Raw genomic sequence first — 26,804 nt, forward strand, 5'->3', positions numbered from 1 at the left:
TCTCTGCCTGCTCCTGTTCAAAGCTTAATTCAGCCTAGAGTTTCAACAAGCCAAGCTGCACAAGGAAGAGCAAACAGGCCCAGTTTTTTTGACGTGGTTAAGGGCCGTCAGGGAAGTGGAACGCAAGAGCAATCCATCCCTCAGCCCTCTGTTCCGCCTCGTAACTACCAATTGCAACTGTTCTCTTATTTCTTTCTATGAAACTGCAAATTTTCTTTATGTATCGGACATTTCGCTCAAAACGTCTGTTTAGATTTTGTTAAACAGGAGTTCAAAAGTAATAAGTGTATTTAATGAATCAAAAGTATACCATCTCATTCGTAGATATATTTTATTTCGGCAAATCTTCCTACCAGGGAAACCACAATCTTGTTTCTATTTCAAGATGCCATCTTGCTAACTTTTACCACCCAACTTCCATTTGAATTTTGATTTTTGCTTTGCAAATTTGGTAACAACTAATCAATGACTCTCTCATAATTGGAAACAGCAGAATTACTTCACAATAAATTTGGTAGGGTTTTTACATTGAAATTGTTGCCTTTCAAAAGGATCTCTTTCAGAATTAATCGATTTTGTATTTTTTTCTGTGCAAGCCCTCGTTTTTCCATCGACTTGAATAATTCTGTAAGCCTGCCAATCCAGGCCTCTCGGAAGCTCCCGACAGAGAGACTGAATAAGGTGGAGGTCAGCATGAGAAGCTCAACGAACCCCATACTCCCTTCTCTCGAAAATAACCAGACCAGAGAAGAAGAGATGAGGAGATTACTGAACGGTAGAATAGTAGAAATGCAGCGGCAGGAGAATCCCGTTCCCGTTCGTGTTGAAAACCGGCAAATGAGTGGTCGATCACATAAAGAAATGGATTGTCCAAAGGACAACCTGCATCCATTGAAGAGAGCGAAGCTGACAATGGACGATGACGACAACATGGAAGTTGATCTTCATGACGACAAAATGGAAGTTGATCTTGTTGACGACAACATGGAAGTTGATCTTGATGACGACGACATGGAAGTTGATCTTGTTGACGACAACATGGAAGTTGATCTTGTTGTCCCGTTGACGCCTCCCATTGAAAATCGCAGAAGAGAGCTTGAGGTCTGCCTCTCTCTATTCGGCCAGTCATTGGAGCTCCTCCACAGCTTCGTCACAAGATTTTGATGACAATCTAATATTGAGAATAGTCCCCCTTTTTCTTTCCCTTTTTGGCTTGTCCTAGTGTTTTTTTGGGAACTCTTTTTTCCTCTTTTTAAGTTTGTTCTTTCTCATAGATTTCTGTTAGGTTGTTGGAATAGGAATAGGAAATTAGGAATGTGTTTTCTATTTTTCATTTGGTGCATCAATTGGAATAGGGAATGAGAATATGCATATTCTCATTTTGTTCCTTAAATTAGCTTATGTCCACTTGTTATTGGAATAGCCATTCTTATTCTCAATATGCATTCCTATTCTCAATTCTTATGCTTACAACCAATGGACATAGTTTTTAATTTTTATTTGTCTTTTTCTTTGTTTGTTTCTTATATTTTTTAATGATAATTTTAAATTGGCAAATTTGAGATTTTGAGTTAGGATATCTTATGTGTTTGGCTTTCAAGTAGTGGGTGGAAGGATGAGTCATTTGAGATTGTCAAATCTTGTTTAGCAACTATGTACTCTTCTTTCCATTTGAATAAAGTTCACTGGCTTACCATTTCTTTTTGGAGGAAAAAAATTACTTTGTGTGTTTTTTTTTGCTATTTGTAATACTATGCAGGGTGCATTGAATACTATTTATTAGCATCCTCAACATGACTAATATCATTGTTAATATCCAATGTGCTTAAGTTAATAAAGTGTAGAATAAGTCTGGCACAATCTATATGGCATCAATGCACTGAGAGTTTGATCCCTACCCAATCAATTTCATGTTAATAGTGAATTGTGTTTTAAGGAAAATTGATTTTTTTTTGGTGATACTAGAAATTAATGAGTATTCCACTCTCTTTCTATTAAAAAATCATACCAACCACCATCTTTGTTCAAGTTAATTGACAATTACATGTTCGACAATTAAGAGTTTTCTCCAATAAAACATGTGCAAGTTGACAACAAAAATATTGTCAATACATGACAATGTTGGCTCAACTTGTTCAACAAATTTCAGTGAATAGAAAAATAAAATAAAAAGCCGATCATACCATTGATAGTATATTATTCAATATTGTGCTAGAATATCATGTCAACATCAGATTCAAATAGAGAAATGTATATTTAAATACTAAAATTATAAAGGTTTAATTTAAATGTTTAAGTTACATGTGTACATTTGAAGCCACACTTGGCATTGCTTGCGGAATGTTTTATTGTAGTATTCACTTTAATATATGACTGAAGACCTCATTAGTCCTCAATTCTTTTAAGTTGATGATAAGCAAATTAAAACAAACATTTTTAAGACATCTTACTTCCAACATTGAAATGCTACGTATTAGTTTACCCCATTATGTTAGGATCTGATACTTATCACAAAGATGCATTTTTTTTTCTGAATTGAGGATTACAACTTATGGAGTGAATTTTTCTGTATATAATTAGCCAAACTCGGATGGAGAACATTGTTTTGCAAAATAGTTGATTCTTGATAAAGTGTAGAGCAAGATTGACACAATCTCTATGGCATCAAGGTGTTGAGGTTTTGATCCTCACCCAATTAATTTTATGTTACAAAATTATGTTTTAAGGAAATTTTACTGTTGTGTTAATGATACCATAAATTTATCAATATTTCATTCTCTTTCTATTAAAAAATTCCTCTAACCACCATTTTCATTAAAGTTCATTAACAATTACATGTTTAACAATAAGAGTTCACCCCAATAATGTTGACAAAATGTTCAGTGCTCCCCTTGATTCATGACAAGGGTTTAACCACCTCTTGTGTACTATAAGTTGAGTGGTTGTATCAAGCACGAAAAAATCTATTTTTTGGCACAATGGAAACCCCACTCTAAGAAGTGGTATCAAAGTTTGGTCACACGTTCAAATCCTCAAACCCTTAGGTAATGTTGAGGGGGAGATTGTTGACAAAAAGTTCAGCACTCCCCTCGGAACTCATCGCAAGTACTTAACTGCGTCATGTGTATTATAAGTTGAGTGGTTGTGTAGGGCACTCATAAACCAATCTTTTGGTTCAACAACTCCACTTTAAAAAATAAAACATGTGTGGTTTGACAGACAAAATATTGTGAATACATGAACATGTTGGCTCAACCTGTTAAACAAATTTTAGTGTATAGAAAAGTAAAATAGAAAGCTCATTATAACATTGATAGTATATTGTCCAATATTGTGCTAGAACTCTGGGTTGAGAGCATAGGTTTTAGTGAAAAATATATTTAACTTTAAAGACTACCACGAGGAATTTGATCAGCATTACAGATTGTCACTAGATTATAGAATATCATGTCAAATGGAGAAATGTATATGTAAAAAATATTGTGGTTTAATTCAAATGCTCAAAATCAATGTGTAGATTCAAAACCACTATTGGCATTATTTGTGGCATTTTTATTTCAGTATTCACTTTGGAATATGATTGAAGGCCTCATTAGTATTCAATGCTTTTAAGTTGATAGTAAGAACACTAAAACAAACATTTACAAACCAACTTACTTCCAACATTAGAATGCTAGATATTACTTTACCTGATTATTGTTAGGGTTTGATACATGTCACCAAGATGCTATTTTTTTCTAAACTAAGGAAAATGACTTATGGAACGAACCTTTCTATATATAATTAGCCACGACCTAATGGAGAACAATGTTGCTTTGCAAAATAACCAATTCATATCCAAAGCTATGGACAACCTTTTATAATGGAATCTAACTTGAAAGCTGAAACCTTATGCATATCATCATGTGCATCTCACCGTATGCACACGATTTTATTTATTTATTGCTCTTTCTTACATCAGTCTTAGTTAACTTATTCAAGTAAAGGAAGTGAATATTGGAAGTTATACAAAATAATTCCAAATTGTTTGGAAGGGGCAACAATTAGCAGATAGATATCCAAAGGGGAAGGATATTTGCCAATCAATAAGTAGCTACTCATATCTTGGTTAAATAAATAGTAGAGTTTCTCAAGAAACAAACAATAGTTCTTCATAAAATTTGACAACATTGTACCCTCTAGGGCAGCATGGAACTTGATATGACAGAAAGAATTGCTCCATGGCATTGGCATGGACTGTGGTCCAACTATTTTGATGGTATATCCAAACTTACATTTCTATAGGAATCCAATTGCTCATGTTGATCTTAGATTGGTTTTGAAAATTGAGTGTCCACACACTTAAGTCATTTAATTAGTTCATATCAAATAAGTAATGCATGTTGAGCACAACATATATATTATAGAGCATGCTGAGTCAATAGTGAGTGCCATGCCAATCATGTGTCAAATAGATAGTATATGTAGAGTGATTTAGAAGCTGAGAAAATAGTGGGTGTGGAGTGATATAGATGTCGAGTCATAGCATAGAGATTAGTATATGCCAAGCATTAGAGACTTCAGATAATGAGTGACACAGTTTTGACATAATTGTTTGTAAAGGCACAAACAATTATGTAAATAATTTTTGAAGCTAACTTGAGGATGAATTACAATATTTTGAAGATAAGGACAAATCTTATGTTGGATTCCCAATGCAATTGCATGCAACCAATTAGAAAAAGGGAATGTTTAAGTGGAAAACTAGATAAATCACAGTCGTTGATTCATACCTAACCCTATGTCACCAAAGTCTTCTTAAGGAGGACAAACCCTAAACTCTCTAGTGTGTGTAAGGTGTACGAAGGAGAAAAGAGAGTAGTTTGCATGTGAAAAACAGAGCATTCATGGTGGCTAAGGAGTTATGAAGTGAGATTGTATTGCAAAATCAGTTAGAGCATAACAGAGGAAAGAGCAGAGTATATAGCATAGAGGCATCTGATAAAAAAGGATCAAGAAGACAACTTTTTAGAGGTGATATGTCATCAAGCAATCAAGTTCTAACTGTAGGATCATTTTTGAATCATTCTAGTAGGTGAATCAGTCAAATCTCGTAACAGAATAGTCCTAACAAGTTGTATTGAAATCCTCTAACAAAGTGCTTACTTAATTGTGAGTTGAAGTCCTTTAACAAGGCACACTTCTGACAGGGTGTTGAAATCTTTTAATAGGATGAAACCTAATAGTCTTTGTAAGCCTTTAACAGGGCAAACCTTTCACAGGGTAGATTGTGTTTCATGGTCAAAACATTGTAACCTTCATTGGATACACTTTATTATTTTAGTAGTGAAGATTTGTAGGCATCATCCCCATCCCAATTTTAACTTCTCATGTGGAGGGTTTCTATGTAATCATATCTAGTGTCATGCCTATGTGAATGTTTACTTGCTTTTATGTTTTAGACATACATGCTTTACATGGTATTTCAGTTTACTTAATAAATGTATGAGATGGATGTGTGGTGAAATTTTTATGGGTCCAAGTTTAAACTACTAATTCACACCCACCCACCCACCCACCCCCACCCCCACCCCCACCCCCCCTGGCACAAAAGTTCACCTTTCCTATTGTAATTCCAACAATTAGTGTCAAATCCTTGTTCTCTGAAAGAGAAGCCTTGCAGCTTTGAGGAAAGATCTTGAAATGGAAGTCTACAAGTTGGGAAAGATTATTGAGAATCAATGAATTTAAATACAACTCATTCTACATCAACTGGATGAAATAAGAGAACTAAAGAAATATTTGAAGAGAATAAAAGAAATTGTTATTGCAGAGAATGACGCACAACACAGAGAGATGGACACTACTAAGTTATTTGCTAATGGAGACTCCAATGAATTTGATGTAGCAGTTACAGATCTAATGGAAAAGAACAGGGCCCAAATAGAACAGATTAGAAATCTCAAACTAGAGCAAGAATCACAAGCCATATTGCTATGTGAGGTGACTGAATAGAAGAAGAAATCTATGGAAGACAAAGCTATAATTGAAGAAGATAAAAAAAATTTGGCCAATAGACTGAAGAGAAGTCAATAGAGCTAACCAAGATTTCCAACATGCAATTGGATACTCTAAGCCAAATGATGAATGCCAACTATGAATTGAATATTAAGGACATTGAGATAACAAAATTGATGTTGCAGAATGAGCAATTGCAAAGCAACCTAAAGAGGGAAAAGGAATCTAATGAAAGTATCGACAAACCAAATAAATCCATCAAATACTTTTCAACAATTATTAATATCTCCTAGATCCAATAATGATACATCTAGACTGGGATATACAAGCACTTAAGAAGGAGAGTTGTCCAAAAATGCTGAAGAAAGGAACAACAAAGGTAAGAACTCTAAACCTATCTATCATAAATGTGGAAAAAAAGGACATACTGCTAATATGTGTAGAAACAAGACTGTAAATTAGAATATCAAGCAGAAGATCATGGTTCGCTATCATAAGTGCAACAAACAAGCTCATCAAACAAATGAATTCAAAAGCAAGACCATACACTCACAAAGATTTGAAGGATATTGCTACAACTATCATAAGTATGAACATAGAGCATTTGAATATAGATCCAAACCCATGTGGTAAACAAACAGGTAAACAAAGGTAAGGAACAATGGCAACTCTTATAACTAGGATTAGACTACAAGATATAGCTACCATTATTGTCAAGAATATGGACAGGTTGCTAAGAATTGTATTAGGACTCACTTCAGAGGTGACTACAAAAGGTGGTTGAGTCAAACCACATGTTTTAACTATTTGAAGACTGGTCACATCAGCAAATATTGCCCAACAAGGTCAAAGCACCAAATTGTGAGTTTGATAAAGGCAAAGTCAAGGCAGATGTTGAAGATGTCAAAAATGAAATGAACAAGACATGGAAAAAGAAAGATGATTGCAGCACATCAAATGGAGAAGGGATCACCTCACCCAATGGGTCAGGTGATCACACCTCATCAAACTAAGCAATAAAGAGGTATGTGAGACTATTATTTAAAGGTTATATTATACATCAATTCCAAATCATTTAGTATTGAAAATATTACACTAGCATGAACAAAGATGCAAGATGTTAGGAATTCGAGGAAAAATCTTTAAGTTTTTCATGTTATTTTTTAGCATGAAATATTACCCATGTGTGTTGAGTAAAATGCTAGAAGATATTGAGCTAACAGATTGGCTAGTTGATGTCAAGCTTGTAATGGATGTTGAGCGAATGGAATGCTAATGAATGTCAAGTGAGCCTGAAATTGGTTGATGTCAAGTTTACAGTTGTGTAAGCACTCAACATTAATTGTAGAGTTTCAAAGGGTATTTTATCGATTTATCAACTCATTTCACATCATTTCAAAATCAAGAAAGAGCAAGGAGAGTAGTAGGTGATCTAGAAATCCATTCAAAATGATTGCAAAAGGTTTGAGCAATGATTTACCACTAGTTTTTCAAATCTTATAAGGTACTTATCAAGTGTCGAACTACAAAATTTATAGTTTTGTAAACCCTAGTTTCGCAATATGGCATCTAGTTCAAAGATTGTAGAGGGTAAGGAGGTTTTGAACGTTTATTTAGTGAGTAATGAGGTCAAGCAACATATATTCAAAGTTGTTCCTAATATTTCTTACAAGCAAGACCCCTCCAGTGTGTTATCCATGATACCACTAAATGTTTTAATGGTGTAAGATGTTAGGAAATGCTATAACTATAAAACTGGTAGGATTGGTGATATGGAGATTAGACAAGCTTATGACAGACTCTTTGATAATGGTGTATTGAAGGAAGAATTCAAAATCGTAGAGAAGAAAGGGTTAACACGAGCCCTAGATTTCCCAAATGTATTTAAAACAGAATGAATAAGGATAGTGCTTAGCAAGATTCATGATAATTCATTATGGCTGGATAATGGACCTATCAAAATAACCAAGAGGATAATCCATAGGATTATTGGTTATCCAACCCTCGATCAGCCTAAGACACTAAGGAGTGATTCAAAAGAGGTGATTGAGAAGAATACTAGAGCTATATGGAACAAGAGAGGTATGACTATTAACAAAATTACTAATCCTTTCTTAAAGTTTGTAGTAAGGGTTATTGTTGCTCATTTTGCGCCCTGCCAATATTCAAATTTTAAATGCTTACCCGCCAATGGCTAGTTCCTAGAGTTAATGTTATTTTAAATGCATAAGAAACATCAAAAAAAAAAATAAAAAATAAAACTTATGATATGTTTCGGCCAGCCTACATCCTATCCTGTCATTGGATCTTCTCAAGATCTATGACCCTCGCTATGTCACCAAGAAAAGCTACTCGATAGATATGAATAGCATCTTAGCGAGTGTTTTCCACGTAGATTGACGGGCCTAGTTTGGCAGTGGTGGTTTTTTTTTGTTTTTTCGGTGCTGAGTTTGGATAAAGTCACTGGCGCTCGCTACCTCACTACTAGAAAATTCAAATAGCTCATCGTTAGTGACATAGCGAGTCACCGTGAAATGAGTGTTGGTGGGACCTCATGCGATGTGGATGCTCAGGAGGGATTCTGACCATCAGATCAATGCAAAATCAATAGTCCTTGCTAACTCACTATAGAAAGTTGTAAGCTATTTACTCACAACGACTTAGTGAGTATGGGACCCACCAATCTCCAGAATTTTTGATGCAGATTCTTCACCCTTGGATTGACCTCAGATCAATGGCTCTCATTAACTTTCTATGGAAAGATGCTCAGAAGATATATATAGTGAGATAGCGATTCGCTACAACATGTCTTGTGGGGCTAGGTTTTTTCCATAAGCCACAGGGTGGACTTCAAGCAAATGATGCACTAAGAATGAGTCTAAAAATTAATGAAACTTTAGTAGTTGGTCAATTACTTATTGGCTAGGGTGATGATAGTGCAAAAAGTGGGCTAGTCCCTTCAATGCATCTTTCACTATCATCAGATCAGCATGAATCAAAGGTCCTCATTAACTCACTATGGGAAGATGCACGCTGTTTAGGTATAGTGAGTTAACGACCTGATGACACATGGATTGTGGGTCCTATTTTCCTTGGCGGGCCACAAAAGCAAGAACTTATTGGACAATTTGGAGAAATGCCAAGTTTGTATTGGTCAACCCACTGACAGAGTGGGTGTATCTTTAGGACCGTCAGATGGTGGAAGATCGATGTTTCTTGCTAGGTCATTATGGAAAGATGCTCGATCTTTAGCTATATCGAAATAGCAAGGATTTTCCACGTATCCTCAGAATTATGTGGGTCCAGTTGAGGTAGTAATGGATAGATGCAGCCGGTGGTTAGTGTAACGTCGCGATCAGGATTCTTTGAGAAAAGTTGGTACAGTTAGTGAAGGAAGGAATGGTCAACCATGTAAGACCCACGAGGTGGCAGAATGGAATGAACTGATTGGCGCACGTGGCTCATCCCGGTGCCAAGATAGATTGACTAAGTTAACTTGCTGATTCATGAACTAGGAACAAAGGAAATCAAGGTTTTTTGTGAATCCGATCTTCATAATCAATCCCAACCACCAGGAAATGAATGCTAAATGCGGGAGACCACTCCACTGCCTCCAGTAATCCATATACCTAGTCAGAGCACAGTTATGGCACCGTTTTTGTCTTCTGGCGACATTATTTGACACAAAAGATCATATATCATTGCCCTAGATCTGTATCCATGATTAGATTACCCCCATGATTGTTTTCTACCGGACTTCAATGCAGTGGTTGAGGAGTAACTACAATTAGAGGACATCTCAATTATGTCTGCACTATAAAGGAAGATTTTGTAAATTTTGAAAGGGTTGAAATATTCTCTATTGTTCTCTGCTATTGCTCTGCAACTCCAGTGTAAAATTCCCCATGCCTCTAAACTGTATGATTCTCTACCTTATCTCCTTCAGCCATTGGTATGAAAGTACAAGAACTCTTTGCCTTTGCCATTGTTTTGTGAAATTCTGTAATCTGCCTGACTGTATCTCTTTCAACCTGTGAATGACATATAAGTGAATCTTCTCTTTCCTTCTGTCATTCATTCAGCTTTTTTGGTCTACATGTGGTTATTAAATTAAAATCAAGTTTGAATGTGTATATCCTTAGTTTCATTCTAGTTCAATAGTGCATATATGGGTGGAGATTGGTCTGAACACTCTATTTTGGTGCATCACCTCTTTAGATTAGATTAGGTAGATTTTCTTTCATGCTCTCCCTTTTCCTCTCCAAGAGTAGTTAGGTGCATCCTGATAGTAAGAGGAAGCTAGACTTCTCTGGAGACTCAACCTCACAGTTCAAGTCCCACAGCTTGGAAGTTGTTTCCATGTTTCACTAGGTTGTCCTCACGCATAGGCTTTGGACAAAGGTGCAAACCTAAGTGACAACAATTTTTGGCACACTCGGTGGGACTACAACAATCTCAAAATTTCAAGCCTACTGGTGTCAAAGGGAAGATTTCAAGACCAATATCGAGGAGATAGTACTGGCTTCAGTGTTCAAGCCTTCGAGAGGCTCATTCTTCAAAGTACTTGGCAACTCTGAGCTTCAATACATATTTGGTTCTAGACCAAAGGTGTAGTGATTCATGCCCAGAGCTAAAACAAGGACATCTTCTAGAGGTAAGTTTCATTACCAAGAGCTTTTGCTTTCAAATCCTAGAAGAAGGAGGACTAGAATATCTTTATCACCAGTTAGGAGTGCAATAGTAACAAATACCCTTGCAAGATCTATCTCTACTCCTCCTACTGTTAGATCTCATCCTAGATTGCCATCAATACATATCAATAGATCACTTGTCTATATGGCGTTGCCTAGAGCTCATAATTTTTCCACCTTTAATGATGGGAGCCCTCTCCTATTAGCCCAAAGACATGATATACCAATAGCTTCTCTAAAAAGTATACCAGATTTTACTGGTGAAACTTCTATCTCTCCCTCAGAACACATTCAAGAGGTTGCAAATGTTTGTAATATCCATGGTATTACATAGGATGATGTTGTAGTTAGGCTCCTAGCCTCATCCTTGAAAGGAAAAGAACTACAATGGTATAGAGGTTTAGCTCATGGTTCTATAATAGATTGGGATGGATTAGGAGAAGGATTGTGCAAACATTTTGAGGATAAAAGTGACTATTTGTCACTCATAGAGTAGTTGACTACTATAAAAAGAGCCCCCCATGAATGTATGACTGATTTTAATTATAGATTTCAAAAGACATGGGATAGAATACCTACTTCAGTGAAGCCTACCCCTAGTAATGCCTTCTTGCATTATCTTAGAGCTTTTAACAGTGATATTGCCACAACAATCCCAACTATGGGAGGAGATACCTTACCTAATGCTTATGAAATAGCAATAAAATCAGAGAACATCCTAATACAAGCAGGTAAGTTAGCTCCAAGGCCTCCTATGCCCCTCTTCCCTGATGTTCCAAATCATCAACCAACAGTGGCTCCTCTTCTCGCAACTTCTACATCACAATCCCTTGTCCCAGTCCCTCAAGCTTCTACATCTTCAAATGGGATAGATGAAGTTAAAGAAATGATGCAATCTCTAATGGAGAACATGGAAAAAAGAGAGAAGAACCTAGAGAAAATATTGCAAGATCAAGGAAAGAGGTTGGAGGATAATTTCTCTATGATGCAGAAAGTGAGCAATAAGGTGGTGACTTTAGAAAGATAGCAAGCTCAAGGTAGTAAACCTCGTCAATTTCCATATCAAACCCCAAGCAGTGGTAGGCCTCCAAATCCTAATCATTGGGATAATTCTTTTGATCAGAGTAGGTAGGGTGGCCATGCTTCAACCTCAAATGTAAATCAAAGTAGGGCCATAGTCCCTAAAAACGATATGGCTCAAAATCAGGATTTTTGTCCATCCTGCAACTACTCCTATGCCTATTGTATGTGTCAAAAGGCTGAATCTTTTATGGCTTTGATAGTCCAAGAGCCTGTAGCAAAACAATCATACAAAGAGGACCAACATAAGGATGCCTCAGATATGCAAAGACAAGGTGATTGCTCTTTTATGAATCATCAAATGGAGGAGCATTGTAATGTAAACTAGGATTCCATTGCTCATAACACTAGAAGAAAAAGAAGAGCTATGGAAGATGTTATCCCTCCTCCCCCTAATCAGTCCTCAACTTCAAGTGCAATATCTTATGAGAAAGAAGAAAATAATCAATTGAGTACCTTTCACTAGCAAAGGCAAAATCATGGCAGAAAGGAAACAAGTGAACCTTAGGCTATTCCACCTCAACGTCATACAATTGAAGCTTCCAAAGTTTCTACCAAGACACCTACTATGCCATTCAGTGTGGTAGAGAAAATGAAGAAGAAAAATGTGAATGTCTCCATGTGGGATGTTGTTGCTATTATACCCATGCAAAAGAGGTTGTTGCAACAAGAATTGGAAAAGATTGAACCAAAAGATCAGACACCTAGTATGGAAAGTGCCACAAGTCTAGTACAACCATCAAGGGAAGTAGAAACAAGCAAAAAGGTTAGACCTCCTACATTCTATGTTTCTCTAATTATAGGTGGTAAGCTAGTCCATAATTGCATGATTAATTCAGGAGCTAGTAGTTCAGTGATGCCTAGGTGTGTTGCTGATGCTCTGGGAATGAAATATGAGCCCATTGTCAAGGATGTATTATAGTTGGATGGTAGTACTATCAAGACTGTAGGGATCCTTAAAAATGTGGAGATGGCCTTACATGCATGCCCTGGTTGTACTGTAACCCAAGATATCTCTGTTGCTGAGGTCAAGCCATATTTTGCCATTTGTCTATCAAGAGACTTTACTGCCCAAATAGGTGGTTTCATATCTTTTGATTGGTCATATATGTCTTTCAAGACAAGATATGGAGCAAATTCTTTAATTAGAGCAAAGCCTCAAGCCCTCCATCATACTGAACCCTACATCCCCAACTCCATCAACATGAATTGTCCTATCCTAGAGATGAATGAGAGTGACATAGTGAATTAGCCTACTACTCCCCTAGCAGAGATACTTGATTTTTTCTTGGATGAGTGGGCTAATGCATATCAATTTGACCCTATGTCGAAAACCCTTGAGACAGGCCTCAGTACATATTGTATAGTGGAAAAAGATGTTCTAGTTCCCAATCTTGTGAGTACTAAAGAGGATATGAGCGGAATATGGAGTATGTATTTTGATGGATCAAGAAATAAAAATGGATCAGGGGCCGGTGTGATGTTGATTTCTCCTGCACAAGTAAGGTATTACTTCTCATTTAGGCTCCAATTCAGTTGCACTAGTAATGTGACCGAGTATGAATCCTTGATTCAAGGCCTCCTACTTGCTCAAAAAAGAGGAATCCAAGCCTTAAGTGTGTATGGAGACAGTGAGTTGGTGGTTAATCAAGTGATAAATTAGAATACCACCAAGAATGGTTTGCTCAAGTCTTATAAACATAGAGTGTGGGATTTGCTTGAAGGTTTCAATGCATTTAACATTCAAAGCATCCCTAGAAAATAAAATAGACATGCTGATAGACTTGCAGAAATAGGTGCATCTTATGATGTGCCAGGGAATCTTGAGGAGGAGAAGAAGCAACAAATCAGAGTGGTAGTAAGGCCTACTATCCCTAATAACAACACCCATTGGCAAGTGTTTGAGTCTGATGAGAAAATTGTGAGTTTCTTGTAGAATGAGGTAGAATTTTTAGAGAGAAATTAGTCAAGATTGCAGAATCAATATGGTGATTAGATCATTCATCTCAGTTCTAATAAGCTGCCTAAGGGTTTCATTACCTTAGAAATTGTTTTTAATCCTAATGACCAAACAAGAAGCAGAGGCATGAACCTAGCTACTAATGAAAGTGACTACATTCCAGTCATGGTTTCTGATGGAAAGTCTTTAAACATGGGTATGGTATGTTCTAAAATTGAACAAGAAAATTTTATTCATTTGTGACAAGAATTTAATGATTTTTTTTCTTGGACATATGATGCTTTAAAGGGTTTTGACCCAAGGTTATTTCAGCATACCATAGATCTAGTTGATAATGTAAAACTAGTAAGACAAAAATAGAGACCAATGAATCCCAAGATTGAACCTTTAATGAGAAAGGAGCTATCCAAATTGATTGAGGCCCACATAATTTTCCCTATCAAGCACTCATCATGGGTAGCAAATCTTGTCCCTGTTAGGAAAAAGAATGGAGAAATTAGATTGTGTGTGGACTTTAGGGACCTTAACTAGGCTTCCCTTAAAGATCACCACCCCTCCCCTTCTATGGAACAAATTTTGTCCAAGGTTAGCGGTTCAAAGAGATTTTCATTTCTTGATGGATTTTCTAGCTACAATCAAGTGCTGGTTTACAAGATTGATTAACAAGTTTTTCTTAGTTTACCTTGATGATATTACTATGTATTCAAAGGATGTAGAAGATCATTTTGATCATCTAAGACAGGTATTCTTAAGATGTAGAGAGTTTGGGGTTTCCCTTAACCCGAGAAAGTGTGTCTTTGCTACTAGCCAAGGAAAATTATTAGGACATGTTGTATCTAAGGATGGCTTAACCATTGATCCAAAGACAACAAAAGCAATACGTTCCCTCCCTCTTCCTAAACACAAGAAGGGGCTGCAAAGTTTCCTTGGTAGGATAAATTTTGTGAGAAGGTTTATCCCTAATCTTGCTACCATGGTAAAACCTCTTACAACTATGCTCAAGAAAGTTATGGTCTTTGCATGGACCAAGGAAGGGAAGGAAAGTTTTGAAGAGATCAAGGCAGCCATAGTCTCAGCCCCTAGTCTCATGAACCCAAAGTTTGAGAAGGATTTCATCCTTTATACTCTAGGTGGTGAGTCAAGCATTTTTTCTATCCTAACTCAAAGAAATGATAAAGGTGGTGAGCAGCCCATAGATTTGTTTAGTGAATGGCTTAAAGAGTATGAAGATAAGTACAATTATGTTGAGAAGCAAGCCCTTACAGTCATCAGAGCTTTGAAGAAATTCAGACACCACCTGTCTCATAATAAGATTCATTTGTTAGTACCCCATGCTAGTGTGAAGGATTTTCTTTTGAATAAAGATATTGGTGAGAAAAGAGCTCGCTGGATTACTAAGGTAATGGAATATGATGTTGACATTTAGATTACCAAGCTAGTAAGAGGGAGGGGGTTGTGTAAACAGATGTTATCATCTCAGGAACCTGACGAGGAGGTTGCCATGGTATTGATAGAGCAACAAGAGGTGAGAAATGGTTACCCAAAGATTTGGATGGATGGTATGATGAATATCTTATTAGGAATGGATACCATCAAGGATTAGATAGGACTAAAAGGAGACAATATAGATTGCAGTCAATTCCCTATGTCATAGTTGATGATATCCTTTTCAAAAGAGATTTTAATGGAGCCCTATTAAGATGCCTTGATATAGACCAAGCTAAAAGAATGATTAAAGAACTTCATGATGGTCCTAATGTTGGCCATTTCTCAGCAAGGACAACTGTAATGAAGATCATGAGGGATGGTTACTTTTGGACATCCTTGTTCCATGATTGTCATAAGTATGTGAGGAAATGTGAAAAATGTGCCTTCTTCTCTGGCAAACAAAGACTTGCAGCTCTTCCCCTTCATCCTATCCAGGTGGATCAACCTTTTTCTCAATGGGGATTGGATTTCATAGGCCCTATCAATCCTTCCTCCACTTCTAGTAACCAATGGATTTTAGCTGCTACATATTACTTCACCAGATGGACAGAGGCAGTTGCATTGAAGGATGCCACTGAATCTTCAGTTGTTATGTTCCTTGATGGAATTATGACCAAGTTTGGTGCCCCTTCAAACATTATTTTAGATAATGCAAAATCTTTTGTTGGAGCTTAGATTTGTGCATGGATAGTGTATTATAATATCTATTTGAGCACATCCTCTAATTACTATCCTCAAGGTAATGGCCTGGCTAAATCATCTAACAAGAACCTAATCAGAATTATTAAAAGGACAATAGAGGATAACCAGAGGTGTTGGCATAAAAAAATTAAGGATAGCTCTGTGGGCTGATAGGATAACACCTAAAAGATCAATAAGGAATTCACCATTTGTGTTGGTATATGGTAGAGAAGTGAGGCTTCCAATTTCATTGGAGTTCCTAGCCCTAGAGTTAGCTCATCAATTGGAATTGATTGAAGATGAGGCCATGATAGTGAGAATGGCAGAACTGATGGAGCTGGAAGAGAAAAGTAATCAAGCTATGCAAACCACACCAGCAATAGGTCAAAAAGTGATTTGACAAAAAGGCTAGGGTCAGAATCTTCAAGGAGGGAGATTTGGTTCTAAAATGGGATGCAGATAGTGCAAAACCAAGAAGACACTCAAAGTTTGATGCATTGTGGAGTGGTCCCTATCTGATTGAAAGTTCTAAATAGGCTAATGGTTTCTAGTTAAGCAGGCCTAGTGGTGAAATTTTGCCCATCCTGGTCAATGGGATTTATCTCAAGCCATGTTTCTGAGGGTTTGAGATTCCATGTATATAGTTAATTTAGTTTTTTTTTCCTATTTGTTCTCTACTTTTCCAAGAAGTGCACGGGCACAATTGTCTCTATAAGAAAGCAAGTTTTGAAATTTTGAAGGTTGTAGATGAAGCTTTTGGTCTCTAGTTCTAGTTGCAGAAACAAGGGTTTCTAGTGTTTTGCTATCTCAAAGGTAAGGTTAGGGTTTCACAGTGCTCAGAATCTACGTATTTTATGACTCTGTAACCCAATGGATGCTTCATGCCACTGGTCTTATGCATAGCAGGCTTTCATCCCCTATGAGTCACCAGAAATGTTGCTCATTTTGTGCCCCGCCAATATTCAAATTTTAAATGCTTACCCACCAACGGCTAGTTCCTAGAGTTAATGTTATTTTTAATGCCTAATAAACATCAAAAAAAATTTAAAAATCAAACTTATGATATGTTTTGGCCAGCTTGCATCCTATCCCATTGTTGGATTTTCTTAGGATCTATGACCCTCGCTACGTCGCCAAGAAAAGCTGCTTGATAGATATGCATAGTGACTTAGCGAGTGTTTGCCATGTAGATCAGCGGGCCTAGTTTGGCAGCGGTGGTTTTTTTTGTTTTTTCGGCACTAAGTTTGGATAAAGTCACTGGCGCTCACTACCTCGCTACTAGAAAATTCAAATAGCTCATCGTTAGCAGCATAGCAAGTCACCGTGAAATGAGTGTTGGTGGGACCTCATGCGATGTGGATTCTTAGGAGGGATTCTAACCATCGAATCAATGCAAAATCAACAATCCTCGCTAACTCACTATAGAAAGTTGTAAGTTGTTTACTCACAGCGACTTAGCAAGTATGGGACCCACCAATCTCCAGAATGCCTGATGCAATTTCTTCTCCCTTGGATTGACCTTAGATCAATGGCTCTCATTAACTTGCTATGGAAAGATGCTCAGAAGATATATATAGTGAGATAGCGATTCGCTGCCACGTGTCTTGTGGGGCCAGGTTTTTTCCATAAGCCACAAGGTGGTCTTCGAACCAATGATGCACTAAGAATGAGTGTACAGATTAATGAAATGTTGGTAGTTGGTCAATTTCTCATTAGCTAGGGCGATGACAATGCAAAAAGTGGGCCAGTCCCTTTAGTGCATCTTTCACTATCATCAGATCAGCATGGATCAAAGGTCCTCATAAACTCGCTATGGGAAGATGCACGTTGTTTAGGTATAACGAGTTAATGACCTGGCGACAAGTGGATTGTGGGTCCTATTTTCCTTGGTAGGCCGCAAAAGAAAGAACTTACTGGACAAGTTAGAGAAAGGCCAGGTTTCTATTGGTCAACACACTGACAGAGTGGGTGTATCTTCAGGACCATCGAATGGTGGAAGATCGATGTTTCTCGCTAGGTCATTATGGAAAGATGCTCGATCTTTAGCTATAGCGACATAGCAATGATTTTCCATGTATCCTCATAATTATGTGGGTCCAGTTGAGGCAGTAACAGATAGATGTAGATGACAGTTAGTGTAACGTCACGGTCAGGATTCTCTGAGAAAACTTGGCATAGTTAGTAAAGGAAAGAATGGTCAACCATGTAAGACCGGCAAGGTGGCAGAATGGAGTGAACTGATTGGCCCACATGGCTCATCCCAGTGCCAAGATAGATTGACTAAGTTAACTTGCTGATTCATGAACTAGGAACAGAGGAAATCAAGGTTTTTGTTGAATCCGATCTTCATAATCAATCCCAACCACTAGGAAATGAATGCTAAATGTGAGAGAGCACTCTGCCACCTCTAGTAATCCATCTACCTAGTTAGAGCACAATTATGGCACCATTTTTGTCTTCTCGATACATTATTTGACACAGAAGATCATATATCATTGCCCTAGATTTGTATCCATGATCAGATTTCCCCCATGATTGTTCTGTACAGGACTTCAATGCAGTGGTTAAGGAGTAACTACAATTAGAGGGTTAGAACATAAAGGCAGATTTTGTAAATTTTGAAAGGGTCAGAACATTCTCTGTTGTTCTCTGCTATTGCTCTACAACTCCAGTGTAAAATTCCCCTTGCCTCTGAACTGTATGATTCTCTACCTTATCTCCTTCAGCCATTGGTATGAAAGTGCGGGGTAAAAGTACAAACCTGTGTCACCTTTTATAAAGAAACATGATATCAGAATGTGACAGTTCAACATTAATGACAAAAAAAATGGTATTTGTGTTTAAAATATGAAGATGATGTAAATTGATGAAATATGTAGAATTGTATGAATTTTATGCCTATAATTTTTATAATTTTTTTGATTAAGAATTTATTCATTTTATTTTATTTTGAAGTCCCTTTTTTAATTGTAAAAAATATAGGATGTAGTTCCTGTCAAACAAGTATGTGCAAATCATCTTTTTTTGTTCTAATTTGAAAATATTTTATAGATGACATGTATAGCTAGTGAGAAAAAAAAGAAATAATTATTTTTAATGTATATTTTCTTTGTTATAAGTACTCAAGTTCGACCTTGTTAGAATCCAACAGATTTTTCCTCCTGTCAAAACTTCCCTATCAAATCTATACCTTCTTGAAAAAAAATTATATATCCATGAAGAGGATTCTCTCCTCTAGTGATAAATATAATTTTTTTATTTTTTTGATATGATTTACTATTTTTTTTCATTTTTTGAGAGAGCATCTTCTGAAATGTTGAAATATTGACTTATAATATTTTGAGATTATAACATATTATAACTAATTAGAACACTCAAAATTTTATATAATGATAATATTGAATCTGAGATCTATAAAAGGGTATTTTTAGTTTTTGAAAAAAATTGAATTTTGATAGAGAAATGAGATTTGACCAAAACAGGTTTTTGTATCACAAATGGTGACACGGATCTATGCTTTTACTCTGCAAGAACTCTTTGCCTTCGCCATTGTTTTGTGAAAGTTTGTAATCTTCTTGACTATATCTCTTTCAACTTGTGAATGACATATAAGTGAATCTTCTCTTTCCTTGTGTCATTCATTCAACTTTTCTAGTCTGCATGTGGTTATCAGATTAAAAGCAAGTCTGAATGTGTATATCCTTAGTTTCATTCTAGTTCAATAGAACATATATGAGCAGAGATTGGTCTAAACACTCTATTTTGGTGCATCACCTATTTAGATTAGATTATGTAGATTTTCTTTCATGCTCTCCTTGTCCCTTTTCTTCTCCAAGAGTAGTTAGGTGCATCCTGATAATAAGAGGAAGCCAGCCTTCTCCAGAGACTCAACCTCACAATTCAAGTCCCATAGCTTGGAGGTTGTTTCCATGTTTCACTAGGTTGTCCTCACGCATAGGCTTTGGAAAAGGGTGAAAACCTAAGTGACAATAGTTATTTCACATAAATTTTATCAATCTAGCAGGTTGAACAACATGCCCTATATTGCTGTGGATGTGGGATATACAATTGTCAAGAAAGAACACACATGACCTAGCGAAACTACAACTATAGCAACTAGTTGAGAACCTTGGAGCAATTAGGAAGACAGAGAGTGTACAAGGTAAATTTGGTTCTATTCTGATATGCATATTCTTTTATGTACAAAATGTTTTTCCTACTTTTGGCACAGTTGCATGAAAAACCAATAGATCAGTAGCAGTACAAATTGGTGAGTATATTGAACAATTGGGTGAGAATTTTGAATCTATGATGACAAGTTATTTTGATGACTTCAAGAAATCAATGAAGAAAAGAATAAGAATACCAATATCTCTCATAGAAAAGCATTATGATGATGTATGTTTCCTAGTAGATTGACTATACTTTTGTTCAAGTAGCAACACCAAGGGTAAGATGGTTGAGGTCACTTGGATATGAAATAAATGTGGATGAGGCCTCTGCAGCTATAACAGCTTCACTTGTAGAAGAGGTGGATAAAAATGTGAAAGCATTTAGAAACTATGAAATGGAAAAGTCCAAAATTACAATGGAATTGAAGATTGCTTCTATAATAAAGAAGGATAAATTGGTGAAGAAGTTGAAAGCCAAACTCAAAGAGGGTGTTGAGCAGGAAGAAGAAGAAGATGAAGAGGATGAAGAGGAAGAAGATTCTCAAACACAAGCACTACTTGCACTTACTCAAGGAATGGGAGATGAACAAAAGGAAGAAGAGACTGAAATTTCTGAGGTTCCAAGGGAGAATAATTCAAGGAAGCACCTACTCCCACAGAAAAAAAGAAGAGGAAGGCTAAAGTCCAACCAGTGACAAAAGCTAAGAAGATAGCCAAGCCGAGTCAGCCCAAAACAACTGTGCCTACTTCAAGGGCTAGTGCATGTGTGACTGTAGAAAAGGCTAAAGAGAAAACAAAATCTATAGAACATAGAGGACAAGTGCAGAAAAGGCCAAGAAGGAAATATGTTGCACAAGCTTAATTAGATGAGGAGAAAATAGAATCAGATGACAATAGCCAATTCAAAGTGGTGAGTCACAATCCTTTATCAAATCTTGAAAATCTATGTGAAAATGTCAAGAATAGTGCAGACTTATCAAAATTCTCTCATATAGACTTTGATAATCTTGGAAAAGTGGAGAAGAATCAAGTGGAGGAGGCTATATATGCCATGATTGCAAAATCCAAGACTACCCCACTAGAAATTGCCAACACAATGCACAGAAGCTTATATGATAGAGTTGAGCAAAAATGGCACTATTGTCTAAACTTGGAGAGATAGATTAGAGAGACATATCTTGCACAAGTAATGCCTAAACTCAATAAGGTATAGATTGCTAAGGCTATGATGAAATATGCAATTAGGTTTGTACCTAAATACAAAGCCTTTAGCATTTTGCAAAACAATATTGAAGATGTAGTCAAGAAGTCCACATAGATGTAGAAGCTTACATATGGGTTAACTATAGTGAAGGAAGGTGAGGAAGAGCCCATAAATGTAAATGATGATGATGAAGAAGAAGAAAATGAAAACATTGTTGAGGGAGGAACTGAAATTCACATAGATAACAAAGCAACAGTTGAGGTAGAGCAGCAAGAAGAGCAGAGTGTGCAAGACACGCAACTGCTTGATGTCAACCCCTAGCATGAAATAGGTGAGAATACTAAAATAGTAATAGTGAAGGATGTTTTTGATGACACATCTCAAAAGAGAAATCCCCTTTCATAGGAAGATCTCAAGAAGATACGTGATCAGTCCACACTACAAGCAAAACTTTGTGATAATCCAGTATCGGTCAGTGTGGATGAATTGCAAACATCAATGACTAAAACAACCAAGGAAGAGGTGAATACACAAGAACCACCTACTATTACCCCTCAAGTCACTAATGTACAACCTTTGGATAAGGCACCTAAAGTTACATCTAAGAAGGTTGATACAACTGCAAAATATACAATGGAAACTCAAGCCACTACTGAAGAACAGAGTGAAGTAGGTTAGATAATCTTATCTATACCACCAAAAAAAATACAAGGTGCATCAAAAGGCATTGGGGAACACAAGGACAAGATTGAAGAGACCAAGTTGACTCCAAAGGTGAAAGAGTAAGTAACTATTCAAGCCACGGTAACCTTGTTAGTATCTAGCACATCTTCTAGTCATACTCTTTAGAAGCCAAGCAAGGATGCAACTCCATTGCAAATCTTAGTGCCGATATCAAGCTCATCAAAGGCTAAAGAAGTGATATAATATGGAGATGTGAGAATTGATGAAGAAATTGTTTTACCAAAGTATGATTATGATACAATGAATATAGAATAGATGGGCATATTGCAAGAAGCCCTAGCAAGAAACAATTGCTTAGAAAGGAGCACAAGTAGAAGAAGGCATTGCAGGATATCAAAGACATCTTTTTAGATGCATTTAGTCGACTGACTCTAGATGAGACCAAGCCACTCATTGAAAAATTGACACATATAGTGGAGAAGGTTAGTGATATAGACCTAAACACTAATTTTAAATTACTAGAATGGTTAGAAAAGAAATTTCAGAGCAAAGTAAATGGAAAGATATATGAGATATTGCACTGACACAAGTTGCATTGGCAAAAAAAGTAGGAAGTGTGAAGAAGGTACTTGAGAATATCTTCTCATTGTACACAAAATTGTACAATTCAACACTCTTCACACAAGGTACTAGAAGTCACATTTTGAGCTTGGAAAGTCATATTAGTTCATCAGGTGCAAAACTGCCTATGACACCAGCTCAAAGTGAAAAATACTTTAGAATATTACTACAAACCCAGAGTTAGTTAGTTACATTGTTAGCAGATGAAGCCAATATAAGGGCTAACCTGACTAGCATTTGATCAAAATTGACCCCTCATATGGAAATTTTGCATAGGGAACTAGGTTATGCTCAAACTCTCATGAAGTAAGACCTAAATATTTCAACATTCAACCACCTTGTCCACCTTGCTACCAAGCTGGCCATCCAAATCAAGCCTTTGGATGTAACATGTGAAGATTGAGATGCAGCTCTCAAGATAAGCTTAGATTCCCATAAATCTTTTATGGACAAACACACTATAAGTGTATAGCCCATTGATATTAGTGTTAAAAAGGGAGAGAGTAAGATAAAGGAGGAAGATAAAGGGGAAGAGAAAAAAGAGAGAATTTTGGGGGAGATATAAGGAGAATGAGAAATGGGAGAGAGTAGGCAAAACATCAAGAGTATATCAAGATAAGAGAAACAAGAGGGAGAGTAAGAAAAGGGACAGAGAAAAGACAGATTAAGCTAATTCAGAGACAGTAGAAAACAACATGAAGTCAAAAGAGTATCAATTGAGACATATTTACTCAGCAGGAGTACAAAATCTTGGATACAGAACAAACCTATCAAATTAGGGGGAGTTATCAGAATTTGAGGTATCTAAGCTACTACCAAATTTTGAAATTTTGAAGTTTTGTACATAAGCCAAGTTAGAGATATGTTATGCTTGTGAGATTAAGGATATTATTTTATACTATAATGTTTTTGACACTCATATCAAAGGGGAAGATTGTTGATCTCATATTGGTTTTGACAATTGAGTATCCACACACTTAAGTCATTTACTTAGTTCATGTTGAATAAGTAATACATGTCGAACATAACATATATATTATAGAACATGCTGAGTTAATAGTGAACGTCAAGCCACTCATGTCGTGTCACTCAAGTGCCGAATAGACAGTATATGCCAAGTGATTTAGAATCTGAGTAAACAATGGATGTCGAGTGATATAAATGTCGAGTCACAGCATAGAGATCAGTATATGCCAAGCATCAAAGACTTCAGATCTCGAGCGACACTATTTTGATGTAATTGTTTGTATAGGCACAAACAACTATGTAAACCATTTTTAAAGTGAACCTTTTGGAGATAAGGATGAATCTTATGTTCGATTCCCTATGCAATTACATGTAGCCAATCAGAAAAAGGGAAGGTTTAAGCAGCAAGATGAATGAATCACAGCCGTTGATTCATACCTAACCCTAAGTCACCAAAGTCTTCTTAAAGAGAACAAACACCTAAACTCTCTAGCATGTGTAAGGTGTACAAAGGAGTGAAGAGAGTAGTTTGCATATGAAAAATGAAGCATTCATGATGGCTAAGGTTTTATGAAGTGAGATTGTATTGCAGAATCAGTTAGAGCATAACAGAGGAAAGAGAAGACTATACAACAAAGAGACATTTGATCAAGAAGGATTGAAAAGACAACAATTTAGAGGTGATCTATCATCAAATAATCAACTGCTAACTGCAAGATCATTTTAGCAGGCTAATCAGTCAAATCTCTTAACAGAGTAGTTCTAATAGGTTGTATTGAAATCCTCTAAAAAGGTGCTTACTTAATTGTGAGTTAAAATCCATATTTGAAACTAATTTCCTCATTAATCTTTAAGGATATTTTATTTCATAATAGATTATATATGTGCAATCGCATAGACCAAGGGTAGTGTAACTAGTATTTATAGTTATGTTGCACATCTTTTTGGTTGTTAAAATAAAGGAGGCCCCTACCATGTTCAAATTTGGCAATTGCTTCATGCATGTATTCTAAACTTTTTTGCACATATTACAGAGTTGACATATAATTAGATCATTAACCAAGACTAGAACATAATTTTAATTATAAGACATGTTCCACTACCATAAGACATATTTTACAAGTGTCCATGAATTTAATAAGTGATTTTTTTTCATATTTTGACTATGGATACACATATTAAAACCAATATGTCAAGCCACCTATCGCCAACAAAGTACACTTATTCTATCTATAATTTTATAATAGATTATATATCTGCAATCACATAGACCAAGGGTAGTGATATCTCTTCAGTTGTTAAAATACAGGAGGCCCCTACAATGTTCAAATTTGGAAATTGCTTTATGCATAAATTTTAAACTTTTTTGCACAAATTAGAGAGTTGACATATAATTATATCATTAATAAAGACTAGAATCTAATTTTAATTATAAGTCATATTTTGCTATCATAAGACATATTTCGCTAGTGTCCATGAATTTAATCAGTGATTTTTTTCATATTTTGACCAAGGGTGCATATATTAAAACTAATATGTCAAGCCACCTATAACCAACAAAATACACTCATTTTATCTACAATTTTATGGCTTAACAACTTTCAATGTTTTACATGCTTACATCACTAATGGCTTAAGCTACATTTCCTAAAGTTTCATCATTCAAAGAAACACATTTTATATATAAATGTATTCTATTATTCTAGTGATATGAACCATATCATATTATCTAAACAATGAAATTTACTAAAATTGTTTTAGTTTTGTAATGAAGCCAAACTAGAGGCAACCAAGTAGCTTGACACTTGCCCTCTGCAACACATGTAAGGTTGCAGGTACATTTTTCTCATTACATTAATTACACCTAGAGCATTTATTTCACCTATAGACAACCAATGCACCTCACTTCTCTCTCATAGGTAAAACTTTAGTACACACAATCACTCATAGTGATCGACACACTAAAGTGGGGGAAAATGTAGTATCCTAAATTTTCACCCTCATATTTATGACACTTTTACATCATGTCCCATGAGAAAATATCAAGGCTCCATGATCAAATAGACTTATTTTGACATCATGATCTCCCAGAGTAGTTTGATTGCAACCTTCTAGTCTAATTTGAACTTATTGTGCTTAGATGCAAACTTTATGCAAAGACATCTGCAGAGTGCACCAGTATCTACAATATTTTTAGGTTCCAATATCTCTTTTGATGTGTGTAATCTTGGACCTTAAGTGTATTAAGAGAAATGTAGAGAAAATACTACCTACAAAGAAAGTGATGAAATTACTAGTCAATCTAATGAGATTAAAAAGTCTACAACTAAATAACTTGTCTTTGCATCCCATAATGAGGTTTGGACACACCATTATTCTTTTTCGCACAAGTCAATCATAATGAAATATCGTTGCATCAAAATTCATCCTTCAATATAATCGACTATCTTCAAATTTAAGGGGTTTTAATTTTTGTGGGGAGTCAATCATTTGTTCCTAACCATGTGATATAAGGTTATTTGTGTTATTTTATTAATGTGTCACCTTTTTGGGTTTTGATGATTCAAAAATTAAAACAAATCATAATCATGAAAACAGTAGTGACTTTCAACAACTTTATAAGAAAAAATTGTGTGTCTAGTCTTAGCCCAGTTTATTTGAATATTTGTTTAGAAGTCATCGAGTCTTTGATATTTTAGTTTTCATTACAAAAAACTATAAATTAGGTTTGGTCTTTAGCATTTCTAAGTAAATTTCTATACTAATACAAGTAGTCAAACTATCGACGAGAACTTACACATTGCATCTTGTGTTTGATCAATAATTGAACATGTAGGCTTACATACATTATTTAGTAGACACTATTTAAAGATAAGGACATCTATCATTTATTTCTTACTAGAAGGGAAAAAAACCACATTTTAGTTACAAGAAAAACAAAAATGCATATATTTTAGTTACAAGAAAATATTGAGAATAATAACATGCATGGTGTGGAGTAGTGAGATAGTAATAAATGTTCCTTGATTCCACCTCCATTTGCAACACTATTGATTCCTAACAACAATCTAATATGCCCTATGTGGAAATAGGACCATAAGTCTAGTCTCAATTTTGACACTTATTTATTGGGGTATCTTTTTTTTGGTTGTGTGCCTTGTTTTCAATGAATGCATTAGGTAATCCTCATCTTTTACAAAATCAACCTGTTTTATATTAGCTAGGAACTTTTTAAGAATTAGAAATGTGAGAAATCTCTT

This window comes from Cupressus sempervirens, chromosome 9 (genome assembly GCF_028749045.1).
Source record: "Cupressus sempervirens isolate cs-2001-9-10 chromosome 9, ASM2874904v1, whole genome shotgun sequence".
Lineage (NCBI taxonomy): Eukaryota > Viridiplantae > Streptophyta > Pinopsida > Cupressales > Cupressaceae > Cupressus > Cupressus sempervirens.